Genomic DNA, 27,407 nt, shown 5'->3' with positions numbered 1-27,407 from the left:
TACCATGATGTCATGATACATATCATGGAGAATGGACCAAGTGTGTTTGAGAAGAATGTATACTCTGCCACTTTTGGAAGAAAAGTTCTAGAAGTGTCTGTTAAGTCTATTTGATGTAAAGTGTCATTTAAGTTCAATGTTTTCTTATTGATTTTTTGTTTGGATGATCTATTCATTGATGAAAGTGGGGTACTGAAATCTCCTACTATTATTGCATTGATATTTTTCCCTTTAGGTCTGTTAATATTTGCTTTACATATTTAGGTTGCTCTTATGTTTAGTGCTTAAGTATTAACAAATGTTATATCCTCTTTCTTTTTCTTTTTAAAGATTTTATTTATTTATTCATAGGCACAGAGAGAGGGGCAGAGACACAGACAGAGGGAGAAGCAGGCTCTATGCAGGGAGCCCGATGTGGGACTCGATCCCGGGTCTCCAGGATCACACTCCAGGCTGCAGGCAGCGCCAAACTGTTGCACCACCGGGGCTGCCCTGTTATATCCTCTTGTTGGAATGACCCCTTTATTATTATACAATGACTTCCTTTTGTATCTTATTTCAGCCTTTTTCTTGAAGTCTATTTTGTTTGATATAAGCATAGTACCCCAGCTTTCTTTGGTTTTCCATTTGAAAATTTTTTTTCCCTCCTTTCATTTTCAATATACATGTGTCCTTATATCTGAAGTGAATCTCCTGTAGGCACCATATAGTGGAGCCTTGTTTTTATTATCCCTTAAACACTCTGTTTTGGAGACCTTAGTCCATTTACATTTAAAGAAATTATTAATAGGTGTGGACTTGGTATAATTTTGTAAATTGTTTTCTGGTTGTCTTGTAATACCTTTGATTCTTCTCTTGCTCCCTTCTTTTGTAATTTGATGGCTTTCTGTAATGGTGTGTTTGGATTCCTTTCTGTTTATCTTTTGTGTGTCTCCTATCAATTTTTGCTTTATGGTTACCATGAGGCTTACATAACACATATCTATAACGGCTGATTTAAGTTAATAACGACCTAAGTTTGAACACATTCCAAAATTCTGTATTTTTACTCCCTCCACCATGTTTTGTTTTTTGATGTCACAATTTACATCTTTTTAACTTGTATGTTCTTTTATTTTTTAAAAAGATTTTATTTATTTATTCATGAGAGACACAGAGAGAGACAGAGACACAGGCAGAGGGAGAAGCAGGCTCCATGCAGAGAGCCCGATGTGGGACTCAATCCCGGGACTCCAGATCATGCCCTGAGCCGAAGGCAGAAGTTCAACTGCTGAACCACCCAGGCATCCCTAACTTGTATATTCATTAACAAGTTACTATAGTTGTTAGAATTATTTTTAATATTTCTTTTTAAAAAGATTTTGCTTATTTACTTGAGAGAGAGAAGAGAGGGAGGGAGCGAGTGAGCACAAGCAGGGGGAGTGGTGTGGAAGGCAGAGGGAGAAGGAGAAGCAGGCTCCCTCCTCAGCAGGGCTCAATTCCAGGACCCTGGGATCATGACCTGAGCCGAAGGCAGATGCTTAACTGTCTGAGCCCCCCAAGTGCTCCAATACTTTTGTCTTTTAATTTTCACATTAGATATAAAAGGGATCAACCCACCACAATTACATTAGACTATTCTAAATTCAACTACATATTTGCTTTTATGAATGAGATTTATATTTTCATTTATTTTCCTGTTATGAATTATTGCCCTTTTGTTTCAGCTGAAAGAAGCCCCTTTGACAATTCTTGTAAGGCCAGTCTAGCAGTGCTGAACTCTTTAGCTTTTGCTTGTATGGAAAACTCTTTCTCTCTCCTTCAATTCTGAAGGACAACTTTGTTGGATAAAGGATTCTTGTTTGGCAGGGTTCTTTCTTTCTTTTCTCTCTCTCTCTCTGTCTCTCTCTCTTTCCTTGCATATTTTGTGTCACTCTCTCTGGCCTGCAAAATTTCTGCTAAAAAATCTACTGGTATCTTATAAAGTTCCCTGTATATAAAAAGTATTTTTTTCTATTGTTATTTTTAATTTTTGACAGTTTAATTATAATGTGTCTTTGAGTGTCTCTTGGGATTCATCTAAGCAGTAATTTCCAAAGTGTAGTTTCTGGACCAGCAACATATGCATCATCATTTGGTGATTTGTTAGACATGCAAAATCTCTCATACTGCCCCTCTCCTCTCCTCACTGCTTTTGATCTACTGAATCACAAACTATGGGGGCGAGGTCCCACACTCATCATCTTATGAAGCTCTTTAGGATTCTAATAGTTTTGAGTTTTCAGTGTAGTTGTTCAGTTTTTCCAATACCATTTGTTAAAGAGAATATGCTTTTACCCATTGTATATTATTGCCTCCTTTGTTGTAGACAAATTGACACAAAAGCATGGCTTTATTTCTGGGCCCTCTAATTCTGTTCCATTGATCTAGGTGTCTGTTTTTGTCTCAGTACCACATTTGTTTTGATTGCTATAATCTGTAGTATATTCTGAAGTCCAGGATTGTGAAACCTCCTGTTTTATTCTTCTTTTTAAAGAAGGTTTTGGCTATTCAGGGGCTTTTGTGATTTCATATAAATTACAAGATTACTTGTTCCAGTTTTGTTGAAAAAATGTTGTTAGTATTTTGATGGGATTGCATTAATCTTTTTTTTTTTTTTAAAGATTTTATTTATTTATTCATGAGAGACAAAGAGGCAGAGAGGCAGAGACAAAGGCAGAGGGAGAAGCAGGATCCATGCAGGGAGCCTGATGTGGGACTCAATCTCAGGTCTCCAGGATCACGCCCTGAATTGCATTAAATCTAAGACTACTTTGGGTAATATGGACATTTTAACACTATTGGTTCTCCCAACCCATAAGTATGGAACATCTTTATATTTGTTTGTGTCATCTGCAATTTCTTTCATGAATGTATAAAGTTTTGAGTTTAAGGTTTTTCAACTCTTTGGTTAGGTTTATTTCTAGGTATCCTATTGTTTTTTGGTGCAATTGTAAATGGAACTGTTTTCTTTCTGCCACTTCATTATTAGTGTATAGGAAGATTTTTGTATCTAAATCTTGTATCCAGTGTTTTTACTGAATTCGTTAATCGGTTCCAGCAATTTTTTAAAAAAAAAATTTATTTATTCATGAGGGACAGGGAGAGAAAGGCAATGACATAGGCAGAGGGAGAAGCAGGTTCCTGCAGGGAGCCCAATGTGGGACTTGATCCCCAGACCCGGGATCACACCCTGAGCTGAAGGCAGATGCTCAACCACTGAGCCACCCAGGTATCCCTCCAGCAGTTTTTTGGTGGAGTCTTTAGGGTTTTCTTTCTTTCTTTCTTTCTTTCTTTCTTTCTTTCTTTCTTTCTTTCTTTCTTGATTTATTTATTTATTTATTTATTTATTTATTTATTTATTTATTTATTATTTTTCGAGAGAGAGAGGAGAAGCAGAGACACAGGCAGAGGGAGAAGCAGGCTCCATGCATGGAGCCCGACGTGGGACTCGATCCCGTGTTTCCAGGATCACGCCCTGGGCCAAAGGTGGTGCTAAACTGTTGAGCCACCCAGGCTGCCCCTCTTTAGGGTTTTCTATATGTAGCATCATGACACCTGCTAATAGTGAAAGTTTTATTTTTTCCTTACTAATTTGGATGTCTTTCATATCTTTTTCTTGTGTAATTGCTGTGGCTAGGACTTCCAATACTAGGTTGATTAAAAGTGACAAGAGTGGACATCTTTGTCTTGTTCTTGATCTTAGAAGAAACGCTCTGTTTTTCACTATTAACTACGATTTTAGCTGTGGGGTTTCATATATCATCTTTGTTATGTTCCCTATAAATATGAATGGATGTTGTACTTTATCAAATGCTTTTTATACATCTATTGAGATGATTAAATGGTTTTTATCCTTTCTCTTCCTAATGAAATGTATCATGTTGACTGATTTGAGAATATCGAATCACTCTTGTATACCTGGGAAAAAACCCCACTTGATTATAGTGAATGATTTTAAATTACAGGGTTTGGTTTGCTAATATTTTGTTGAGGATTTTTTCCTCTTTGTTCATCAGAGATCCTGACCTGTAGTTTTCTTTTTTTTGTGATGTCTTTATTTGGTTTTGGTATTAGGGTGAAATTTGCCTCATCGAATGAATTTGGAAGCTTCCATTCCTCTAATTTTTGGAATAGTTTGAGAAGAAAAGATACTAACTTTTCTTTAATCAAATGGTATTTGTCTTTCTCTGTCTTATTTTGCTTAGTACAATACAACATATTATAATATATATAATATACAATACAGTATAATACATCCTTGTCATTGCAAATGGTAAGATTACATTTTTTTAAGATTTCATTTTTTTGATGGTTGAGTAATATTTCTATGTGTGTACCAGACACACACAACATACACACATACATACCACACATTTTTCCTTTTTTAAAAAAGATTTACTAAAGAGAGCGAGAGAGAGAGCACATGTGTGTGCATGGAGTGTGGGTGAAAGCAGAGGGAAAGGGAGAAAGAGTCATAAGCAGACTCCACCCTCAGTGTAGAGCCCAATACAGGGCTTGATTTTATAATACTGAGATCACGACCTAAGCAGAAACCAAGAGTTGGATGCTTAACTGACTGTGCCACCCAGGTGCCTCTATACGACATCTTTATTCATTCATCAATCGATAGACATCTGGGCTGTTTCCATATTTTGGCTGCTACAAATACTGGAGGTCCATGTGCACCTTCAAATCACTGTTTTCCTATCCTTTGGATAAATACCTAGTAGTGCTATCGCTGAGTCGTATGGTAGCTCTATTTTTAACTTTTTGAGGAACCTCTATACTGTTTTCCAGAGTGGCTGCACCAGGTTGAATTTACCAACAATGTAAAAGGGTTCCTCTTTCTCCACATCCTCAACATCTGTTGTTTCCTGAGTTAATTTTAGCCATTATGACAGGTGTGAGGTGTTATCTCATTGTGGTTTTAATTTGTATTTCCCTAATGATGAGTGATACTGAGCATTTTTGTTATATCTTGTTGGATTGTTCCCTTTGTTATTAAGTAGTGTCCTTTGACTCTTCTTACAGTCTTTTTTTTAAAGGTCTATTTTGTATGAGATGAGTATTGCTAGCTCAGCTTTTTCTCACTCCCGTTTGCGTGATAAATAGTTTTTCCATCCCTTCCCTTTCAATCTGCATATGGCTTTAGGTCTGAAATGAGTCTCTAATAGGCAGTATATAAATGGATCTACCTTTTTATCCACTCAGTCACCCTATGTCTTTTGATTGGATCATTTAGTCCATTTGCATTCCTGTAATTATAGTACATATTGCCATTTTGTCACTTGTATTATGGTTGTTTTGTAGTTTCAGTTATTATTTTTTCAAATAAATTTTATGCTCCCTTTTCTCCTTCTTCTCCTCCCTGACATCCTTATAATGCAGATTTTATTAACACTGGATGGTGTCACTGAGTTCCTTTAACATATTCTCATTTTTATTATTTCTTTTATTTGCTGTTTAGCTTGGTTGCTTTCTATTACTTTGTCTTCTAAGTCACTGATCCATTCTTCCGCTTCTGCTAGTCTACTATTTATTCCCTCTTGTGTATTTTTTATTTTACTTATTGAATTCTTTATCTCTGGTTCTTTTTATATTTTCTTTTTCTTGAAAGTCTCACTGAGATCTCCCACTGTTTTCTAAAATCTACTAAGTTTCTTGTAACTATTATTTTGAATATTCTATAAGGCATGTTGCTTATATCCATTTCACTTAGCTCTTTTGCTGTGATTTTGTGTTCAATTTGGGACATATTCGTCTGTCTCTTCATTTTGTCTGTGTTTTTTTTTTCCCTACATATTAAGTAAAGTCAACATTTTCTGATCAAGAGGAGGTCCTATAGTGCCCTGTAGTACAATGTCCCCTGTTCGCCAGAATCTGGTGCTTCAGGGGTGCCCCTATGTGTGTTGCATGTACTCTACTGCTGTGGTTGAGCCATGTTTGCCTTCAGTCCAGTTGGCTGTCATGGCCCTGTGAGCTTGTTGGGAGCAGAATTTGGTCTCTATGCAGTAAAGTGGTTAACCTGGGGGCTGCCTTGGGCTTGCAGTTTGGTTAGATCAGATGCCTGCCTCAGTCTGTTTGCCAGAAATGAGATTGCACTCAATTGCAGGGCACTCCCCTTGTGCCGTTCTCCAAGAGGTTTCTTTGGTGGGTGCAGCTGGTAGTTAGATCAGATGTCTGCCCACAGCCCACTCTTGGAGCTGCAGCTGAACTGGTATGTGTGGCTATCTTCCCTACTGTCCTAGGCAAGAATCACTTAGTCACTTTGGAGTGGTGTTGGCCACTGTGGGGGCTGCTCACTGAATGTTAGGTACCACTTCAGAGAGATTCCTGCTGAGTACCGCATGTTGGAAGGGGCAGTCCACAGGAGCTTTGCAAAGTCTCAGATGCTTTTCTAACTGCTGCTTTTACACTGTATCTTAGTGGGGTTGTCATGCTGTCTCTTTAAGGGTAAGAATTCAGTTTCCTATCAGGCATCAGCCTCTGGCTCTCTCAGAGCCAAGTCATTGGTTATTTAATTTTATTAATAATTTATTTAAGATTTTATTTATTCAAAAGAGACACACAGAGAGAGGCCGAGACATAGGCACAGGGCGAAGCAGGCCTGATGTAATACTCAGGATCAAGCCCTGAGCCAAAAGCAGACATTCAACCACTGAGCCATTCAGGGGTCCCACGTCACTGTTTTTTAACATTCCTAGTGATAAGCCCCACTGACTATAAAAACTCATGAAGTTAAGACTCTGGTTTTCGAAGTCAAATATTATGGGGATTCATCTTCCCAGTGTAGGTCCCCTATATCTGGGCTGCCTGGTGTAGAGTCTGTTCTCCATTCTCTTGCTTGTGGTTCGTCTTTCAAGTTAGTTTGGCTCCTGGTCATAGTTAACCAGGACTCCACTCTCCCTACTGTTGTTTGTTTTTTAATATGGCATCTTCTCTACAATTAACTGTGGAGAGTCTGTTCTGCCAGTGTCATTTTCTGGGTTTGTTACACTGTTGGGGCTGTTATCTAGGTATATCTATGGGATAAGGTGAGCTTAGGATTCTCCTTCCCAGGATCACGCCCTGGGCCGAAGACAGGCGCTACACCACTGAGCCACCCAGGGGATCCCCTCTAGAATGTATTCTTAAGACACTGAGGATGATTGAATATTATCAAGTACCATATCCAAAATATTAGTCTAAGAAAACTGAAAGGGGATGATATAAGAGGTAAAGAAAAAAAAGGCTGAAAATAGAAAAAACTAAACACAAGTTCAATGATTTTTGCTTGTTCTCTGATGCATCTGTTTCAGTACCTTATACAGTGCCTTGTTTTTTTCTAGAGATATCTTACTTCCTTTACTACTGTTTTTTTCATCTTTTCCTTTGGGGAAAAGATGAGGGAGAGAATTGACTTTTTCTTTTGCCATTATTGATGTGATAAAGAGATCAAGATGACTTGTAAGTAACTTAACATCTAATATTTAACTAGTGCTTGTTATCTGTCATATACTTTACATAATATTACACTCAGAATACCCATGAGGTAATCATTATAATTATCTTCCAGTTTTTTATCTGTAAACATAAATTTCTGACATCTTCAACAGATACTACTTACCCTTTATTTCTAATTTTTAAATATTTCTACATCTGATACAGAAGATAAAATTATTACTTTTTTTTGTCAGCACTAGAGTGAGATAGCAACACATTATTCAACAAAAGGTTGAGATATGTCTGAATTTATACTTATAAAATAAACCTCAGAAAAAAAGAAATAGAAATAAGATAAGAATTTATGTTTCTTTCCTTTGAAAGATTATTCTGGTTTTATCTTCTTCTTCAAACATATCAAATTAGGAAACCCATAAACAGCCAGATATGTTCAATATTAAATGATAATACAAAAGCGTTTTTAAAAATAAAGATTATATTTTAAAATCAGGTCAACTCAGCTAGTGCACTAGCCTCATTAACAGATTGAATTGTCATTAATTTCAATATAGATTCATCTAGTGGAGAGTTATCAGGCAAAAACCAAAAATAACAAAGAAGAATAAAAATCCTGAACCTATTTTCAAATTAATTGTGGTATAATTTGTTATTTTTATTACTTAAAATACCTTCTAAATATATAAAGTATGGTTATCAGAATGAATTCATTTATTCATTCAGCAAGTATTGATTACCTACCATAGGCAAGTCAGTGTTAGGCAATGGGGCTATAAGAGTGAGTAAATAGTCTTGCCCTAGGGGAGTTTACAGATTTACAGAAAAATATCAGTAAGTGTTAAGATAAATAAGTGCTACAGGTAAATGAAAAGCTATGTGAATGACAGGAAGAGTGTTTTGGTCTTATGTGAAGGAGAATAATGGCAATTAGGGAAGAAAGAAAGAAAAATCCAACCTGCTACCTGAAAAATAGGTGTTACAGAGGCACACTGGAAAAAATATTCCAGGCAAAGGAAATGGTATGTAAAAAGGACTCAGAAGCTGGAAAGAAAACCTGATGTGTGTGGTAACAATGAGGATGGATGGGTGGAATGGTGTAAATATTTGTGTCTCCCCAGAAAATTCATATGTTGGAATCCTTACCCCAATGTGATGGTATAAGGAGATGGAGCCTTTGAAACGTGCTTAGGTCATAAGAGTGAAGCCCTCAAATGGAATTAGTGCCTTTATAAAAGGGACTCCACAGAGCTCTCTCACTCTTGAACCATCATCACATAAGGCTACAAAAGTTAAGTGAGAAGTCTACATCCTGGAAGAGGCTCTCACCAGAACCTAAACACACTGGCACTCTACTCTCAGACTTCAAGCATCTAGAACTCAGAAGTAAGTTTCTGTTTGTTTAGAAGCCACTCAGTCAATGGTAATTTGTTTCAGCAGCCCAAGTTAAAACAGTAGGAAATGCTGTTACAAAGGCAGTTAGCAGAAATAATTTACATAGGCCCTGGAAAATAAACTTAAAGAATTGTCTGTATTCATAGGAAAACATTTCACTGAAGTTTTGAGAAGAGGAATAATATGCTGATATTTTTATTTTCAAAAGTTCTCTGGACTGTGATTTGAAAAATTGATTGAGTAGGTGGAAAACAGGAAGCAAAGAAATCAGTTAAGAGGATGTTGGAATAATAGGAGACATGAATTAGATGATTGCAATAGTAATAGAGAAAGATGTACAGGTTATAGTTCTTTAAGTATACTGACTTACAGTAAATATATTCTATTTTATATTCTAAACTATATTTTTTGAAACTTAAAGAATAATTTTTTTAAAACGGGCTGTTTCAGTGAAAATTGAAAATATATTAATTTTATATTCTAAAATATTTTTTTGAAACTTAAATAAAGAATAATTTTTTAAAATGGACTATTTCAGTGAAAATTGGTCCTAATCAAGATTTATACTGAAATTTTGATATATTGTGTTAAACTTATAAGCAGGGATATATAAAGAATATTTAAAAATAATTTTGCCTCCCTTAAAAATAAATTTTATTAAGTATTAAATACATAAAAATTATATTGCACCTATATAATGTAGACACTAGTAAGAACCCACCTGTATATCTATAAAATAGGTTAAGAAAGTGACTATTACTTATGTATTCGAAGACTACTGTGTGCCTTAGCATGATATCAAGTCCCTTTTTTCTAAAAAACTTTTTTCCTAAGTCTTAAAACCATTTCCTTTCTGATTTTTATAACTTTATTGAAAAAGAGTCTACATACTATACAACTTACCCATCTAAAGTATACAATTAAAGATTTTTTAAAGTATATTTACAGATTTGTGCAACCATAATCAAGATACATTTTGCAACATTTTTATCAGTATGACCAAAAAAATCCCCTACCCATTAGCAATGCACATTTTTTTTTAAAGATTTTATTTATTTATTCGAGAGAGAGAGAGAGAGGCAGAGACACAGGCAGAGGGAGAAGCAGGCTCCATGCAGGGAGCCCGACGCGGGACTCGATCCTGGGTCTCCAGGATCACGCCCTGGGCTGAAGGCTGCGCTAAACCGTTGAGCCACCCGGGCTGCCCCAGTCCACATTTTCTTCCAATCCCTAGCCCTATGCAACCAGTAATCTACTTTCTGTCTTTATAAGTTTACATATTCTGAACATTTTATGTAAGTGAAATCGGATAACGTGGACTTTTGTGACCGGCTTCTTTTACTTAGCATAATGTTTTCAGGGTTCATCCAAGTTGGAGCATACATTAATCATTCATGTACTTAAAAAATACTTTTGCACATACGTTTATCTAAATATATTGTTCTTTTCATTTTAGCATGTTTTTGAAATTTATACAAATGGAATTATACTGTATATATTATGTAACTTGGTTTTCTCTCTCAACATCGTGTTTTTGATATTCCTCCATGCTAATGTACATAGCTATGGTTCATCAGCTATGGCTCACTGATGTACAATATTCTATTGTATAAATATACCACAATTTATTTATCTGTTCTTCTGTTTATGGGCATCTTTTGCTCCCATTTGTTGCTTTTACAAAAAATTCAGCTATTAAAAAACATTCCCTTACATTTCTCTTTGTACATATGTATAGGCTTTCTAAAAGGCAATGTTCTTTAACTTGTAGGTCAAAGCCAATTAATAGGGCAGTAAACTGACTTAAATACATATAAGTAGCATGCCAAAAAACTAAAAAAGAACAGAAAGTATCAGAATGTCTTCCTTTAGTTAGAATTATTGTTTCCCAAACCTTTTGCAATGTAATTGTATTTCTTACTGCGGCTCATGGTCAAAAGTGTAAGCTACCTTTCTAGGGTATATTACTAGATGTGGTTTATGAGTCATAGGAATAAGCAGATGTGCACCATTACCATATAAAAACAAACCATTTTTGATACTCCTACCAGCAGTATTGCTGCCTATTTTGACAAGGCCTGATGTTGATAGGTTTCTTTTTAATGTTGGTTGAATGACTAGATGATAGACAAGTCAAGTAAAAAAGCAACCATGGTAAAATATTAATGGTAGAATTTAGGTAGAATTTATAAAGGTATTTACTGCACAATTCTTTTAATGTGGTAAATAAAAGGTCAGGGTAAAGCTGTCTTAACTTCTTAAAGTTTTTTTACAAAGCAATACCATACTGGAATATCCCTTCATTCTAACCAACATTCAGCTGATCTTATCCTATAAACAGCTCCGATAATACCACTTCCCCTAATAAGTGTCCAACAGAGTTACTAGAAAAGAATTACATATTTCATCTTGACCAGTTTGGATCAGGGTATCCTCTTGGTATTCTTCATATTTTCTATTCACTATCTTTATCCTGTTTTCCCACTTTTACAAATGTACTGGAACACTGTATAAGCACCTTATTGTTCATTTATATACTGGACTGTTATTTTTTTTTTTTTCTGTAACTAAAGTATCTTTATCTGTTTGTGCCGGGTGTTCAAGACTCATAAACTTCTGGAGGGCAGGTATGGACTAATACAATGTTATCGTTTATACACTTAATAAATCCGTTTTTATATAACAAGGGAAGTTCAGAAAATTGAGCTAAAGTTATCATCTCCACATCATACAATAAAAAAAAAACACAAAATAAACCTTTTGAAAGGCTCTATTTGAAAAAATACATTTTGGATTTATAGAATAGCAATTGATGTATATACCTTGATCTTTTACTAGGTGAACTTTTCCATTGGTTCTAAAAGACTACTGATTTTTTGTGTCTATACAGGTAATCATTAAGTTCTATTTCAACCTTTTCAGTGCTTATACTATTTCTTTCTCTCTTTCACTTTGTGCAATGTTGAACAGAAGTAGCTACAGTAGGACTCTTATTCTTAACTTTAAAGCATCTATTAACTGTATTTGCTTGATCAGGTTAAGGAAGTCCCCTTCTAATCCTAGCTTGCTAAGAACTGTTATTCATAAAATGGGTGTTGAATTTTATTAAATGCTTTTTATAAATCAGTTAAGAAGACTATATGGTACATCTCCTTTAATTTATTAATGTGGTGATTCACGTTAAGCAGTTATCTAATGTTGAACCATCTTCATATCCTTGACATATCCTTGATGTATTGTTTTTTTTATATATTGCTGGAGTTGGTGTGTTAATATTTTATTTTTGAAGTTTTTTTTTTCATCTATGTTCACCATGATATTACTACACTTCTCATTTGTTTCTACTATTCTTTTCTGGTTTTGGTAGCAAAACTTATTGTAGTCTCATAACATGAATTAGGAAATGTTTACATTTCCACTATTCTCAGGAAGAGTTTATGTAAGATTGGAATTATTTGTTCCTTGAAAAGAATATGGTTCTAAAATGAGTTTAACTGTTTTTTTAAAAATAGAAATTTTTTGAACAACTTTAGACTTACTGAAAAATTGAGAATATTAAAAATATAGAGTACAGGGGATCCCTGGGTGGCTCAGCGGTTTAGCGCCTCCTTTTGGCCCAGGGTGTGATCCTGGAGTCCCGGGATTGAGTCCCGTGTTGGGCTCCCTGCATGGAGCCTGCTTCTCCCTCTGCCTGTGTCTCTGCCTCTCTCTCTCTCTCTGTGTCTATCATGAATAAATAAAATCTTAAAAAAAAAGAATATAGAGAACACATATATCCTGCACCCAGTTTACCCTATATTTAACATCTTAAATCAGTATGGTATATTTTGTTAGAATTAATGAACCAATATTGGCACATTATCATTAGCTAAAGTCCATAGATTATTTAAATTTCCTAATGTCTTTTCTCTGTTGAAGGATCTCATCTAGATTGCCATATTATAATACTTAATTTTCTGTTTTTTTCATCCAACAAGCCAAAACTTTATTAATGATAGAAACAGTACAGAGATCCCTGGGTGGCGCAGTGGTTTAGCGCCTGCCTTTGGCCCGGGGCGCGATCCTGGAGACCCGGGATCGAATCCCACGACGGGCTCCCGGTGCATGGAGCCTGCTTCTCCCTCTGCCTGTGTCTCTGCCTCTCTCTCTCTCTCTGTGTGACTATCATAAATAAAAAAAAAAAAAAAAAAAAAAGAAACAGTACAAATTTCAAAAACCAAGCTCCAGTTATTCTTTTGAAACACCAAAAAAAGTCCTCGTTTTATTACGGTTACATTGTTAGTTCCATAATGGTATTTACAATATCATTACTGTTGTTCTTCAGGGCTCAGACTGCCTTTGCTCTTGACACATTTGCTTGTGACATGACCAATTCTATGTCCTTAATGTCTACACCCATCTCATCAACCTCTTCCTCTTCACTCTCCTCTTGTATAGTTGGAGTCTGTGTGTTTTCTTAGATGTTTGAGACAGCTTCACCTTGAACTTTGAATTTCTCAGCAGCTGCTAGTTGTGCTTGCTGAGATAAGTCCTCGATCTTGGCTTCCCCCAAAACTATGTAGGTATCTGAAGCTGGACTCTTGTAGACATCTGGTTTTGTGATGATAAACAGGATATTATTAGATTTCTGGACAGTGACTCTTGTAAGCCCTGTAACCTGTTGAAGACCCAGTCTGGACATATAGCCTTTCGTGCCTTTTCACTCTGGCTCTGTTTGGCTTTGCTTTACTGACTGTTTTTTCATCGATTTTAGCTGCTGTTGCCAGCTGGGCTTGTTGTGTGGTTGCTTGTGTGGAATCCTGTTCCTCGAGTTCTAGTACTGATTCATCACTGTCAGATTCTGTTCCAGACCTGTCTCAGTCTGGGGCTGTGGCAACTCCTGCTCTGCAGCCGGGACAGTTTCTGTGGCTTCACCAGGCATTTTGCGCGGGGAGATTAATTTTCAAGTCTTGTTATGCTCCTCATGGCTTTGACAGTTTCCCAGACTTTCCTTGGACTTAATGGCCTTGAGTTTTGAGGAGTACTGGTCAGGTTATTTTGTAGGGTGCCCATTATTCAAGTTTCTCTAATATTTTTCTCATAAAACTAGAGTTGTGGGATTATGGGAGGAAGACCATAGAATTAAAGTGCTCTTTCATCACATCATAATCAAAGATACAAAAATCAGATCATGATACATGAATGTTACTGACTTTGATTACCGGAGGTGTTTGTCAGATTTCTCCACATTAATTCATTCCCTTTCTATACTGTACTCTTAGGAAGGAGATCATTGTATGCAGCCCACACCAAGGAGTGGGAAGTTAATATGCCCCCACCTTCAGGGTAAAGTATCTACATAAATAATTTGGAAGTTTTCTACATGAAAGATTTGTCTCTTTTCTCTTAATATTTTTTTTAAGATTTATTTTTATTTTTATTTATTTATTCATAGAGATGCAGAGAGAGAGAGAGGCAGAGACACAGGCAGAAGGAGAAGCAGGCTCCGTGCAGAGAGCCCGATGTGGGACTTGATCCAGGGTCTCCAGGATCAGGCCCCGGGCTGCAGGCAGCGCCAAACTGCTGCGCCACCGGGGCTGCCCTCTTTTCTCTTAATATTAACTTATTTAACCATTTATTTTTATTTGTATTTATATATATTTATATGTATATATAAATATTCATGGATATATTGATGGATATTTATACCTTAGGTTATAATAAAGTACCATGACATTTTGTTGTTCGAACTGTTTCAACTTTTGCCATTGGGAGCTTTGTCAGTTGGTTCCTATGTGTCTTTGATATACATTCATCAGTGTGGTTTTCTGTTTTCTTTTTTGAGGACTTCCTTACTTTTGAACACTTGAAGAAACTCCAGGCTTATCTTGTATATTTCTTGCTCCAGTACTGGAATTAGCTATTTGTCTAAGGAAAAATTCCCTTTATTGGTCAATATAATTAAAAACCAAGATAAGGGCATTAGGTAAGCTTGTTGTTACTGAGGTACTATTTCCTTCAGACCCTTTCCAGCAAGAGAGGAAAGGAATATGTGTGCCTGCTAAACTGTGTGTGTGTGTGTGTGTGTGTGTGTATATATTTCTATCTATAACCATTTATATGGTTAATATTAATTAACATTAACCTAATGTTAACCTAAACATAATTAAAATTAAATATAATATTAAACTAAACATGAATCCCTAATGAGGTCTCCAACTCTCAACACATAGATCATTCTAGGCTCCTCCTACTGCAAATATGTGCTTTCTCTACTAATGAGAAATGTGGTTCCCGCTATACATCATCTATTTACTTCATTGCTTAAACAAACATAGCAAACATATAGAGTAATATCAGGATTGTTAACCCATACTCCCAACGGATAGAACACCCAGAATAAAGTGCTTATATGTAGTTCCTTTTTCTTTAGTCTTACAAACACCACCTATATCCAAAGTTACAGTAGTCTCCTGCCCCTTATCCATGGTTTCACTTTCTACAGTTTGTTACCCATGATCAACTGCAGTCTGGAAGGAGATGATCCTCTTTGTAACATATCATTGGAAGGTCAATAAGAGCCTAACACTCTGTCACAATGCCTATGTAATTCACCTCACTTCATCACATTACATAGGCATATTATCTCACATCATCATTATCATAAGAGGGGTGAATAGAGTATAATAAGATACTTTAAAAAAAAAAAAGAGAGACCTGGGGGTGAGACCATATTTACATAACTTTTACTACAGTGTATTATTATAATAGTTCTAACTTATTATTAGTTATCATTGTTTAACTCTTACTGTGCCTAATTTATACACTGAATTTTATCATAGTTTGTATATATAAGAACCCCCCCCCCCCCCCAGCATATATAGGGTCTGGCACTTTCTGTGGTTTTAGGCATCCACTGGGGGGGTCATGGAATGAATGTATCCCTTGTGGATAAAGGGAAACTATTGTTTTTAGGTCAGTATCTTTTGCGTCGAGCTCTTTCCGTGAAATTGTTTCCTGTATTTGTGATATACTTAGATTTTCTTTTCAGAGTGTGTATTATTTTTTGGGATCTACCAACTGCTTAAATGCGGTTTTAAAAATATTTTGGCATATGTTAAGCATTCTTTGTGATATAAAGGTTCTGTGAGTTTTGACAAATGCATAATGTCATGTTTCCATATTTCCCCCCATACTATCACATAGTGTTACTGCCCTAAAAATCTGCTCCGATTCATCCATTCATCCATGTCCTTCTTCCCACAAATCCGTGGCAGTCACTGATCATTTTACTGTCTACACTGTTTTACTTTTTCCAAAATGTCACAAAATGGGAATCATATGGTATGCATGGTTTTCAAATTGGCTTATTTTACTTAGCAATATACATTTAAGGATCCTCCATGTCTTTTTGTGGCTTGATAACTCATTTCCTTTTATCACTGAATAATATTCCACTGTATGCATGTACCATTTTTTACTTATCCATTTACCTACTGAAGTACATCTTGGTTGAATCTAGCTTTTGGTAATTATCTTATAAACATTCACATGTGGATTTTTACATGAGCATACGGTTTTGATTCAACTGGGTAAATATCTAGGAGTTCTTTGCTTATTTTGGATACAAGTTCTTTTTTAGATGTGATAGAAGAACTAGATGAAAAAAATTGATAAGGATATAGAAAAAAATCAAAGACACCATCAGTTATCAGGATCTAATTTACATAGAACATTCTACCTGACTGAACAATCTACACTCTTCTCCATTGCTCATGGAACATTCACCAAGAGAGATCATATCTGAGACCATAAAAATAAACCTCAAAATTTTAAAATAATTGAAATCACACAGTGTATTTTCTGACCACAACAGAATCAAATTAAAAAACAGTAACAGAACGTTAAGAAGAAAATTCCCATACACTGTGAACCTAAACCAAGTTTATAAATTTCTAGATAACCAATGAAACGAAGAGGTCTCAAAATAAGTGAAAAAAAAAATGCAGTCATTGCAAACGAAAAGAAACATATCAGATTTGTGGGATGCACCTAAGACAGTGCTTCTAATAATACATTAAAAAAGTCGTAAAATCTCAAATCAACAATATAAGCTCCCAGCTTAAGGACAGTATAGAGCAAAATAAACCCAAAATAAGACAAAGAATGAAATCATAAAGGCAAAGACCAATGAAATTTGTGAATGGAAAATAAAGCCAATGAAACAAAAGCCTGATATGGGACCTGATCCCAGATCCCGGGATCACACCTTGAGCTGAAGGCAGACGCTCAGCCACTGAGCCACCCAGGCATCCCAGATGTAAACATTTTTACCAAAATATTAGCAAACAGATTTGAACAATATATAAAAAAGAATGAAAAAAAAGAATGATACAACTAAATGGAATTTATTCTAAGAATGCAAGACTGGTTCTATATGTAAAAAAGTCAATTAACAATCTATCTCACTGACAGGCTAGAAAAAAATAGTTCACATAATTCTCTTAATTTATACAAAATGCATATCAGTATCCATTCTTTGGATACTGTATCCAATACAGTATCCAATGATCATTATCATTCATTCAGAAAAACTTGGAATAGAAACAGAGCAGACACTTTCCCAAACTTAAAAGCTTTTACAAAAAGTCTACAAATGGGGCAGCCCGGGTGGCTCATCGGTTGAGCACCTGCCTCCAGCCCAGGGCGTGACCCTGGAGACCCCAGGTAGTCCCACCTCGGACTCCCTGCAGGGAGCCTGCTTCTCCCTCTGCCTGTGTCTCTGCAGCTTTCTGTGTCTCTCATGAATAAATAAATAAAATCTTAAAAAAAAGTCTACAAATGACATTATGCAAATTGATGAAAGACTGAACACTTTTCCCATAAGATAAAAAAAAGGCAAGGATGTCCATTCTCTTCATGGCTACTGAACATAATGGTGGAAGTTCTAGTTAGTACAACTGGCAAGAAAAAAAAAATCATGCAGATCAGGAAGGAAGAAATAAAACTGCCCCTATTTGTAAATAACATGATTGTACTGAAAATAAGAAAGAATCTTAAAAAAGCAGAGCAACAGAAAATACCCTCCCAAAACTAATTGTACCCTACCCAAACTAATTGTATTTAAGCAAGGTTGCAGTAATAAGATCAATATATAAATTGTATTACTACAAAGAACACACTAGTTCTTGCCAGATGGGAGGGGAGTAGGGTGATGGGTGAATTGGATGAAGGGGATTTGGGAGGTGTATGTTTCAAACTATGGAATGAGGAAGTCCCAGGGATGAAAGGTACAGCATGGAGAATACATAATGTTGTATGGTAACAGATGATAATGACATTTCTGGTCAGCACAGCATAATGTATAAAGTTGTCAAACCTGAAAGTGATATACTACTGTATGTTGAATATATTTCAATAAAAAAATTAAAAATAAAATAACATTTGCAGACTTCTAAGTCCAGTATTGCATGTTAGAAGCCTGGAAGTTGCCACTTCATCCTAATGACAAATAAAAGGCTGAAAGGACTGAAATATCAACTTTTTTGGATTTTTTTTTCTCTTTTTGGATCTTTAAAAATGGGAGATTCAGGGCAAACTACTGTCTACATGACTAGAGAGACCAATAGGCAAAACAGAAGGTTCTGGCTTACTAGAACAGAGACTCACAAGGAAAACAGCTACAGGAAACAATGCTGAGGTGGAAATATCTGAATTGTAATTGATGGATTGCTGGATGCTTGGTATGGACAAGTGGAAGTTAAAAATTCCAGGACAACCCAGTCATAGGGTAGCCTCTAAAATATTGTGAGATTTACTTCAAAGAGCATAAAGAGGTTCCTACAGAAGAAAATGAAGAAATATCCTTGTGCTTCCAGCAAGGGGAGAGGAAAGGAACTATTCTGAAATATTGTTAGCATTGTGTTCTTAACAAAGCCTGACTTCAGGGGTAACTAGTTAGCCAGAGCATATTCTGCTGGGATATTATCAGAGCCTAATTGACTTGGAAGAAGCAATATACCCCATCCCTGCTCACTCTAGCCATGCTGTCCCTCTTAAAGTTGGGAGTGATGGTGAGAAAAAAATGAGAAACACTTGTAAGGTGCAAAGTCTACAGGTATAGGCTTACTAAAGGACTGAGACCTAATTGTAGGACTACAGAACACTTCTCCTCCCCAAATCTCATCAGCATATTACTAAAGGACTATTTAAAATAGTTCCTTTCTGTGGAGAAAAAGGAACCTCTTGCACTGCTGATGGGAATGCAAACTGGTGCAGCGACTCTGGAAAACATGATGGAGGTTCCTCAAAAAGATAAACAGAACTACCTTATGATTCAGCAATTGCACTACTAGGAATTTACCCAAAGAATACAGAAATACTAATTTAAAGGGATACATGCACCCTGATGTTTATAGCATCATTATCTACAATAGCCAAATTATGGAAACAGCCCAAATGTCCATTGGCTGATAAATGGATTAAGATGGATTCTTCCAAAAGAGAATGAAATCTTGGCATTTGCAATGATGTGGATAAAACTAGACAGTATTATGCTAAATGAAAAAGTGAAATAAGTTAGAGGAAGATAAATACCATAGGATATCACTCATATGTGGAATTTAGGAAACAAATGAGCATAGCGGGGAAAAAGAGAGACGCAAACCAAGAAACAGATTCTTAACTTTGGAGAACAAATTGATGGCTACCAGAGGGGAGAAGGGTGGTGGGATGGGTTAAATAGGTGATGGGGATTAAGGAGGGCACTTGTAATGAGTACCAGGTGTTATATCCAACTGCTGAATCACTAAATTGTTCACCTGAAACAAATAATACACTATATATTAACGAATTGGAATTTAAATAAAAACTTAAAAAAATGACCCCAAAAGAGACGGGCACTGGGTGTTATTCTGTATGTTAGTAAATTGAACACCAATAAAAAATAAATTAAAAAAAAAAAAAAAGAAATCCAGTTTCTTTTATCTAGTACACAAAGTACGACTATCAAGAAAACAAATTACAAGGCATTCTAAAAGGCAAAAAATACAATTTAAAAAGACAGAGTAAACATCAGAACCAGACATGGTGGGGATTATGGAATTATCAGACCAGGACTTTAAAATGAAGATTAATTAATATGCTAAGGACTATAATGGATAAAGATGAACAGATGGGTACTGTAATCAGAAAGTATAATTAAATGAAAGAACTAAAGAGGGAGGCCTGGGTGGCTCAGTGGTTGAGTATCTGCCTTCAGCTCAGGGCATAATCCCGAGGTCCAGCATCAAGTCCCACATCGGGCTCCCTGCATGGAGCCTGCTTCTCCCTCTGCCTATTGCTGCTTCCCTCTCTCTGTGTGTATCACATGAATAAATAAATAAATAAATCTTAAAAAAAAAAGAAATGCTACGCATAAAAAGAATTGAACAGTAATGAAGAATGCCTTTGATGGGCTCATTAGTAGACTAGATACAGCTGAGAAAGAATTTCTGAACTAGAGGATATATCAATAGAACCCCGAAAACTGCAAAGCAAAAAGAATAAAGACTGAAAACAAAATAATAAAATACCCAGGGACTGTGGGACAACTACAGAAGGTATAACATATGTGTACTGGGAATATTAGAAGAAGAGAGAAAAGAACAGAAGAGGCACTTGAAATAATAATGCTTGAGAATTCCCCCAAATTAATGCCAGAGGCCAAATCACAAATTCAGGAAGCTCAGATAACTTCAAACAGGATAAACAGAAAAACAAAAAACAAACCCCAAACTATACCTACACATATAATTTCAAACTGCAGAAAATCAAAGAAAAAAAATCCTGAAAGAAGTCAGAGAAAAAGAAAAATAAAATCCTTCCCTAAAGAGGAACAAAGATAAGAATTACACCTAACTTTTCCTCAGAAGCCATGCAAGCAGGAAGAAAGTACTGGGAAATATTTAAAGTGTTGCAAGAGAACAATCAATTTAGAATTCTGTATACTGTGAAGTTATCCCTTTAAAAGTGCAGGAGCAATAAAAGCTTCTCAAATAAAAATTGAGGGTATTTGTTGCCAGTAGATCTGCCTTGCAAGAAATGCTAAAAGAAGTTTTTTTTTTTTAAGGGTTTATTTATTTATTCATGAGAGACACACAGAGAGAGGCAGAGACTAGGCAGAAGGAGAAGCAGGCTTCATGCAGAGAGGCCAATGTGGGACTCGATCCCAGAACCCCGGGATAATGCCCTGAGCCAAAGTAGATGCTCAACCGCTGAGCCCACCCAGGCGTCCCAAAATAAGTTCTTTTAGAAAAGGGAAATAATGAAATAGGTCTTTAAATAGAGCATAAAAGAGGAATAAATGAAAGTAAAATAAAAACTTATTTTTCTGGGGATCCCTGGGTAGCGCAGTGGTTTAGCGCCTGCCTTTGGCCCAGGGCGCGATCCTGGAGACCCGGGATCGAATCCCACGTCGGGCTCCCGGTGCATGGAGCCTGCTTCTTCCTCTGCCTATGTCTCTGCCTCTCTCTCTCTCTGTGTGACTATCATAAATAAATAAAAATTTAAAAAAAAAACTTATTTTTCTTAATCTTAATTAACAGAATAGTTTATTCAAAATTACAATGCCAATAATATATTCAGTTATGTATACTTAAGTATATATTTTATGTATATATATATATATGCTCATATATATAAGTGAAATGAGTGACAGCAATAATACAAAGGATGGGAAGAAGGAACTATGATAACTTTATTATAAGGTATCATGCTATTTGTGAAATAGTATGGTGTCATTTGAAAGTGGACTTGGATTCATTGTAAATGTATATTGTCAACTCTAGGGCAACCACAAAAAAAGTAAAACAAGAATTATAATCAATATGTTAAGAAAGGAGAAAAAAACTGAATCATAATAAGGCTCAGTTTAAACAAACTAAAGGCAGAAGAAAAAGAGAAAAATAAAAATAGAAAAAGAGAATAGCAACACATAGGGAACAGTATTAAATATGGTAGGCACTAATCCAACTACATTAGTAATCATTACAGATGTCAACAGTCTAAATGCACCAATTAAAAGACAGAGATTAAATAAAATAATAAATAAAAGAGATTGTTAGACTCCCAACTATATGTTGTTTGGAAGAGATCACTCTAAACATAAAGATACATATAAATTAAATGTAAGTGGATATAGAAAAACATATGCTAACATTGATCAAAAAAAGAAGGAGTAACTATATTAGTTTCAGACAGAGCAGACTTCAAAGCCAGGACAGATATCCATGCTAAAGAAGGACATTCATAATGATAAAGAATACAGAATGATTCTCAAAGAATACAGAATGATCTCAACTTGCATGCACCTAACAATACAGTCTCCAACTTTGTGAGGTAAAATAAAAAACTGCAAAGAGAAATAAGTCCACTATCATACTTATAGACTGTAACACCTCTCTGTCAGAAATGGACAGATACATGAGTATCTGAGTAGAAAATGAATAAGGACAAACTTGACTCAACAACTCCATCAAACAACCGGGTATAACTGACATCTATAGACTACTTTATCCAAAGAGTATACATTCTTCTCAAGCTCATGTGAAACATTTACCAAGGCAGACCACTTTCTGGGCTGTAATGCACACCTCAACAAATTTAAAAGAATAGAAAATTTAAAAGAAATTTAAATTTAAATTTAAAAGAAATTCTACATATTTTCTTTCAGACCACAATGGAATGAAACTAAAAATCAGTAACAGAGAAATGATCAGAAAATCTCCATATACTTAGAGAATAAACAGCACACTTTTAAATAATACTTGGGGCAAAGAAGAAATATCAAGAGAAATTTTGAAATATTTTGAACTAAATAAAAATGAAAGGGGCTGGGGGAATTGGCAAAATATGTGAAGGAGTTTAAGAAGTACAAATTTCTAGTTATAAAATAAATAAGACACAGAAATGAAAATTAAGAAAAATCATAGGGAGAAAGAGATGAAGGAGGAAAGGAAGAGGTAGAGGGAGAGAGAAACTTCAAACTTTGAAATGCAGAGAAAGCAGTGCTTAGAGGGAAATTTATAGAACTGAAAACAAATATTATTAAAAATAAAGATATTAAATCAATCAACTGAATTTCCACCTGAAGAAATTAGAAAAATAAAATAAAATTAATTCAAAGTAAGAATAGGAATAAAATTAGAAATCAATGAAACAGAAAATTGGCAATCAATAGAGAAAAACCTACAAAACCAAAACTAGTTCTTTGAAGTGATAAATAAAGCCCCTAGCCAGGCTAATTAAAAAGAGAATACACAAATTACTAATATTAGAAATAAAAGAAGACATCACTACATTTCCTATGCACATTAAAAAGACAAGAATACTTTGAACAGCTCCATACCCATACATTTGATAACTTAGATAAAAGGGATCATTCTTTCAAAGATGCAATCTGCCAAAACTCACATAAGAAAAGACAATCTAGATAGTCCTATTAACTTCTATTAAAGAAACTGAATCAATAATTAATAATCTTCCAAACAGAAGTACCAGGCTTGAATGTATTCAATAGTGAATTCTACCAAACATTTAAGGAAGAAATTACCCCAATTCTCCAACATCTCTTAAAGAAGATGTAGAGGGAATACTTTCAAACTCATTCTATGAGATTGGTATTACCCTAATACTGAACCAAGCAAAGACATCGTTAGAAAGAAAAACTACATACCAATATCCTCAACAAAATATTAGCAAATTGACCACAATACACCACAACTAAGTAGGATTAATCATCAGCATGCAAGGCAGGTTCAACATTTCAAAATCAATTAATGTAATTCATCACATTAACAGGCTAAAAAAGAAGTCACATGATCATACCAATAGGTGCAGAAGAGACATCTGACAAAATCCTACACCCGTTTGTGATCAAAATTCAGTAAACTAGAAATAGAGTGTGGACAGGAGTGAAATGTCCTCAATTTGATAAAAAATATCTATAAAAACCTATAGCTAATATATTAATGGTAAGAAATTCAAAGCTTTCTTTGTAAGATCAAGTATAATATTCCCTCTCACCACCCCTTTTCGACACTCTACTGGAAATTTTAGCTACTGCAATAAGATAAGAAAAGTATACAAACTGGGAAGGAAGAAACAAAAATGCCTTTGCTTATATATGACATGGCCATTTATGTAAAAAATCCAAAAGAGCCAATAAAAAAACCTTCTTGAACTAATAAGTGATTATAGCAAGGTGGCAAAATACAAAGTTAATATACAAAAGCCTATCATTTTCCTATATACCAGCAATAAACAATGGAAACATGAAAATAAAACAAGATATCAGCTACATTAGCACTCCCAAGTGAAAGACATAAATCTAAAAATATATATATAATATCTATGAGGAAAGCTATCAAACTCTCAGTGAAATCAACAAAGAACTAAGTTCCTATTCCATGTTCAAGATAAGAACACTGAATATTATCAGAATGTTGGTTCTTCCCAGGTTGATCTATAGATTCAATGGTAATCTGAATCAAAATTCCAGCAAGTTATTTAATGGATATCTACAGGTTGATTATAAAATTTCTATGGAGAGGCAAAGGATTCAAAATAGTCAACACAACACTGAAGCAGAATGTAGTTAGAGGATTTATAGTAACAGACTGTGATTCTTCCTATAAAGTTATAGTAATTAAGATAGTGTGGTATTGATGAAAGAACAGCAATTAAATGAATAGAACAAAATAGAGAGCCTAGAAATGTAGACACACATAAATTTAGTAAATTAGTCTTTGACAAAGGAGCAGAAGCAATACAACGGAGCATAATCTTTCCAACAAATGGTACTGGCACAACTGGACATCTAAATTTTTTCATCTGCAAAAAAATGAATCTAGATACAGACTTTACATCCTTCTCAAAAATTAACTCAAAATGGGTCATAGAACAAAATGGAAAATACAAAACTATGAAACTCCTAGAAGATAACATAGGAGAAAACCTAGGTGAATTGGGTGTGATTACTTTTTAGATACAAAAAACAAGGCACAATCCATGAAACTGGACTTAACTAAAATTAAAAATTCTGCACTGTGAAAAACTGTTCACAGAATAAAAAGACAAGCCACAGAATGGAAAAAATATATTCGCAAAGGTATATCTGATGAAGAAATATTAACCAAACATACAAAGAATCCTTAAAACTCAACAATAAGAAAACAAACAACCCAATTATAAAATGGGTCAAAGAATTTAACAGATAACTCCTCATAGAAGATAACAGATGGCATATATGCATATGAGAAGATGTTCAACATCATATATCATCAGAGAAATGCAAATTAAAGCAATAATTAATACTACACATCTATTAGAATGGCCAAAACTCTGAACTCTAACAACATCAAATGCTGGTAAGGACACAAAGCAACAGGAAATCTCATTCTTTGCAAAATGGTACAGCCATTTTGGAAGACAGTATCACAGTTTCTCAGACGACTAAACCTACTCTCACCATACAATCCAGCAATAGTGCTCCTTGATATTTACCCAAAGTAGTTGAAAACTTACATTCACACAAAATCTGTACATTCATAACTGCCAAAATTTGGAAGCAACCAAGATGACTGTGGATAAAAGGTGGTACATCTGGACAATGGAATACTATTCAGTGCTAAAAAGAAATGAGTTATCAAGTTATGAAAAGCTATGAAAGAACTTAAATGTGTATTGCTAAACAAAAGAAGTCAATCTTGAGAGGCTCCATACTGTATGGTTCCAACTACATTACAAACTGGAAAGGTGAGAATTATGGAGACAGGAAAAGAAGTTCAGTGTTTTCCAGGTGTTGAAAAGGAAGAAGGGAAAAAAAAAAAAAAAAAAAAAAAAAAGAAAAGGAAGAAGGGATGAATAGGCAGAGCACAAAAGATTTTTAGGACAGTGAAATATTCTGTATGATACCATAAAGATGGATATATGTTATTACACATTTGCCAAACTCGTAGAATGTACACCACCTAAAATAAATCTATGTAAATGTAACAAATCTTTCATACATCGTTGGTAGTAATGTAAAATGATACAGTTATTCTGGATAATAATTTGACAGTTTTTTTAAAAAAAAAACAGTTGTCATATGACTCAGCAAATGTACCCTGGGTATTTATTGCAGAAAAACAGAAACTTTTATTAACAAAACTTGTTTAAAAACACTCATAGTAACTTTTTTCATAAAAGCCAAACCTGGAAAAGATCCAGATGTCCTTCAATGGAAAAATGGTGGAACAAACTATGGTACATCCATTCCAAGGAATAAGATTCAGCAATGAAAAGGGATGAGGTATTGATTCATGTAACAATCTCTAGGGAATTATGCTGAGTGGAAAAAACCAATCCAAAAAGGTTACTTACTGAATGATTCTACTTACATAAAATTCTCAAAATGGCAAAATACAAAATGGAGAACAGATTAGTGATTGTCAAAGGTTTAGAAAGGAAGGCTGGGTGGGAAATAGGTGGGCATGGCAATAAAAAGACAACAGGAGGAATCCTTGTGGTGATGGAATTGTTCTGTATCATGACTGCATCAATGTTAATGTCGTGAGGGTAATTTTGTGCTAGTTTTATAAGTTGTTATCACGAAGAAAATTGATAAGGGTACATGGGATTTCTAAACACTTACTTAGAAATTTCTTAAACTTTCATGTCAACTTTCAATTATCTTAAACAAAACGTTTTAATAACAAACTTCTAAAAGTACTAAATTTTTCATTTATGTAAATATAAAATTTTAATATGTAGATACTAGCCAAAGGTATGCATGTTTATAAAGTAAGAAGTATGCTGCATGTTTATAAAATTTGAATGTAGGAAACCAAGTCATGTTCTACTGAGAAAATATAAACTGGGGAGAAGTTTTGAGGGTTTGCCTATATTTTAATTGCTTTATTTAAAAACATCATATATGCTTTCCACTGCTTTGTTTCCTTTTATTTTTCTCCCTCCTTTTTTGCCCTATTTTGAATGTTATCTTCATTAAATTTCATCCCTTTGCTCATTCTTTTAGTGATTACCCTAACAGTTTTTGTACACTTAACTTTAAAAAAATTAAAGTTCATCAGTATCTTTAATCGGTTAGAAAACACAGGGCTTTAAGAATATTTATCATCATCCCAGATTACATGCCGTTGTTTTCAAGAATGAGTTCCAACACATTTTTTTCTTTTATAAATCAGTCATTATTTTTGTTTTATATGGTCATTTATTTTATATTTACTTAGATATTTACCATTATTTTTGTTCTCTTTCCCTTTCTGAATCTTGAACTCTTCACCTGAGGTAATTTTTCTTCTGACAGAAGGATATCCTTCAGTTTCTTAAAGTGAGGTTCTTTGGGTGATTAAAATCTTCCCATATATAATAGCAGGAAAATGACATTCTATATGCCCCCCTCCCCATTCTTGAATAAATGACAACTTTGCTGGATATAAAATTCTTGTTTAACAGTTTTTTTCTTTCAGCACATTGGAGCTATTATTCTCATAACTTCTGTTTCAATTCTGTTATTTATTGACAGGTTAGCA

At 34.9% G+C, this 27,407-nt stretch overlaps 1 protein-coding gene, 1 long non-coding RNA gene and 1 pseudogene across 16 annotated transcripts in view; 1 reads left to right on the top strand and 2 right to left on the bottom strand.

The window, feature by feature from the left end:
* Positions 1 to 27,407, bottom strand: part of GPHN (gephyrin) — a 620,043-nt gene that overhangs the window by 238,918 nt on the left and 353,718 nt on the right. The gene's annotated exons all lie outside the window — the stretch shown is intronic.
* Positions 8,674 to 27,407, top strand: part of LOC144320765 (uncharacterized) — a 42,667-nt gene continuing 23,933 nt past the window's right edge. Inside the window, exon 1 of the long non-coding RNA XR_013386408.1 lies at positions 8,674 to 8,844. This is a non-coding gene — a long non-coding RNA (uncharacterized LOC144320765). The remainder of the gene's footprint in view (positions 8,845 to 27,407) is intronic.
* Positions 11,356 to 14,861, bottom strand: LOC144320754 (nascent polypeptide-associated complex subunit alpha pseudogene; annotated as a pseudogene). Its single transcript, XR_013386384.1, has 2 exons — positions 14,542 to 14,861; positions 11,356 to 13,938 (listed from the first exon to the last, which is right to left on the bottom strand). The product of XR_013386384.1 is annotated as a nascent polypeptide-associated complex subunit alpha pseudogene (transcript).

Source organism: Canis aureus, chromosome 9, assembly GCF_053574225.1.
Source record: "Canis aureus isolate CA01 chromosome 9, VMU_Caureus_v.1.0, whole genome shotgun sequence".
NCBI lineage: Eukaryota > Metazoa > Chordata > Mammalia > Carnivora > Canidae > Canis > Canis aureus.
Note: the sequence above shows the minus strand (reverse complement) of the source record. Positions and strands in the feature narration are given on the sequence as shown.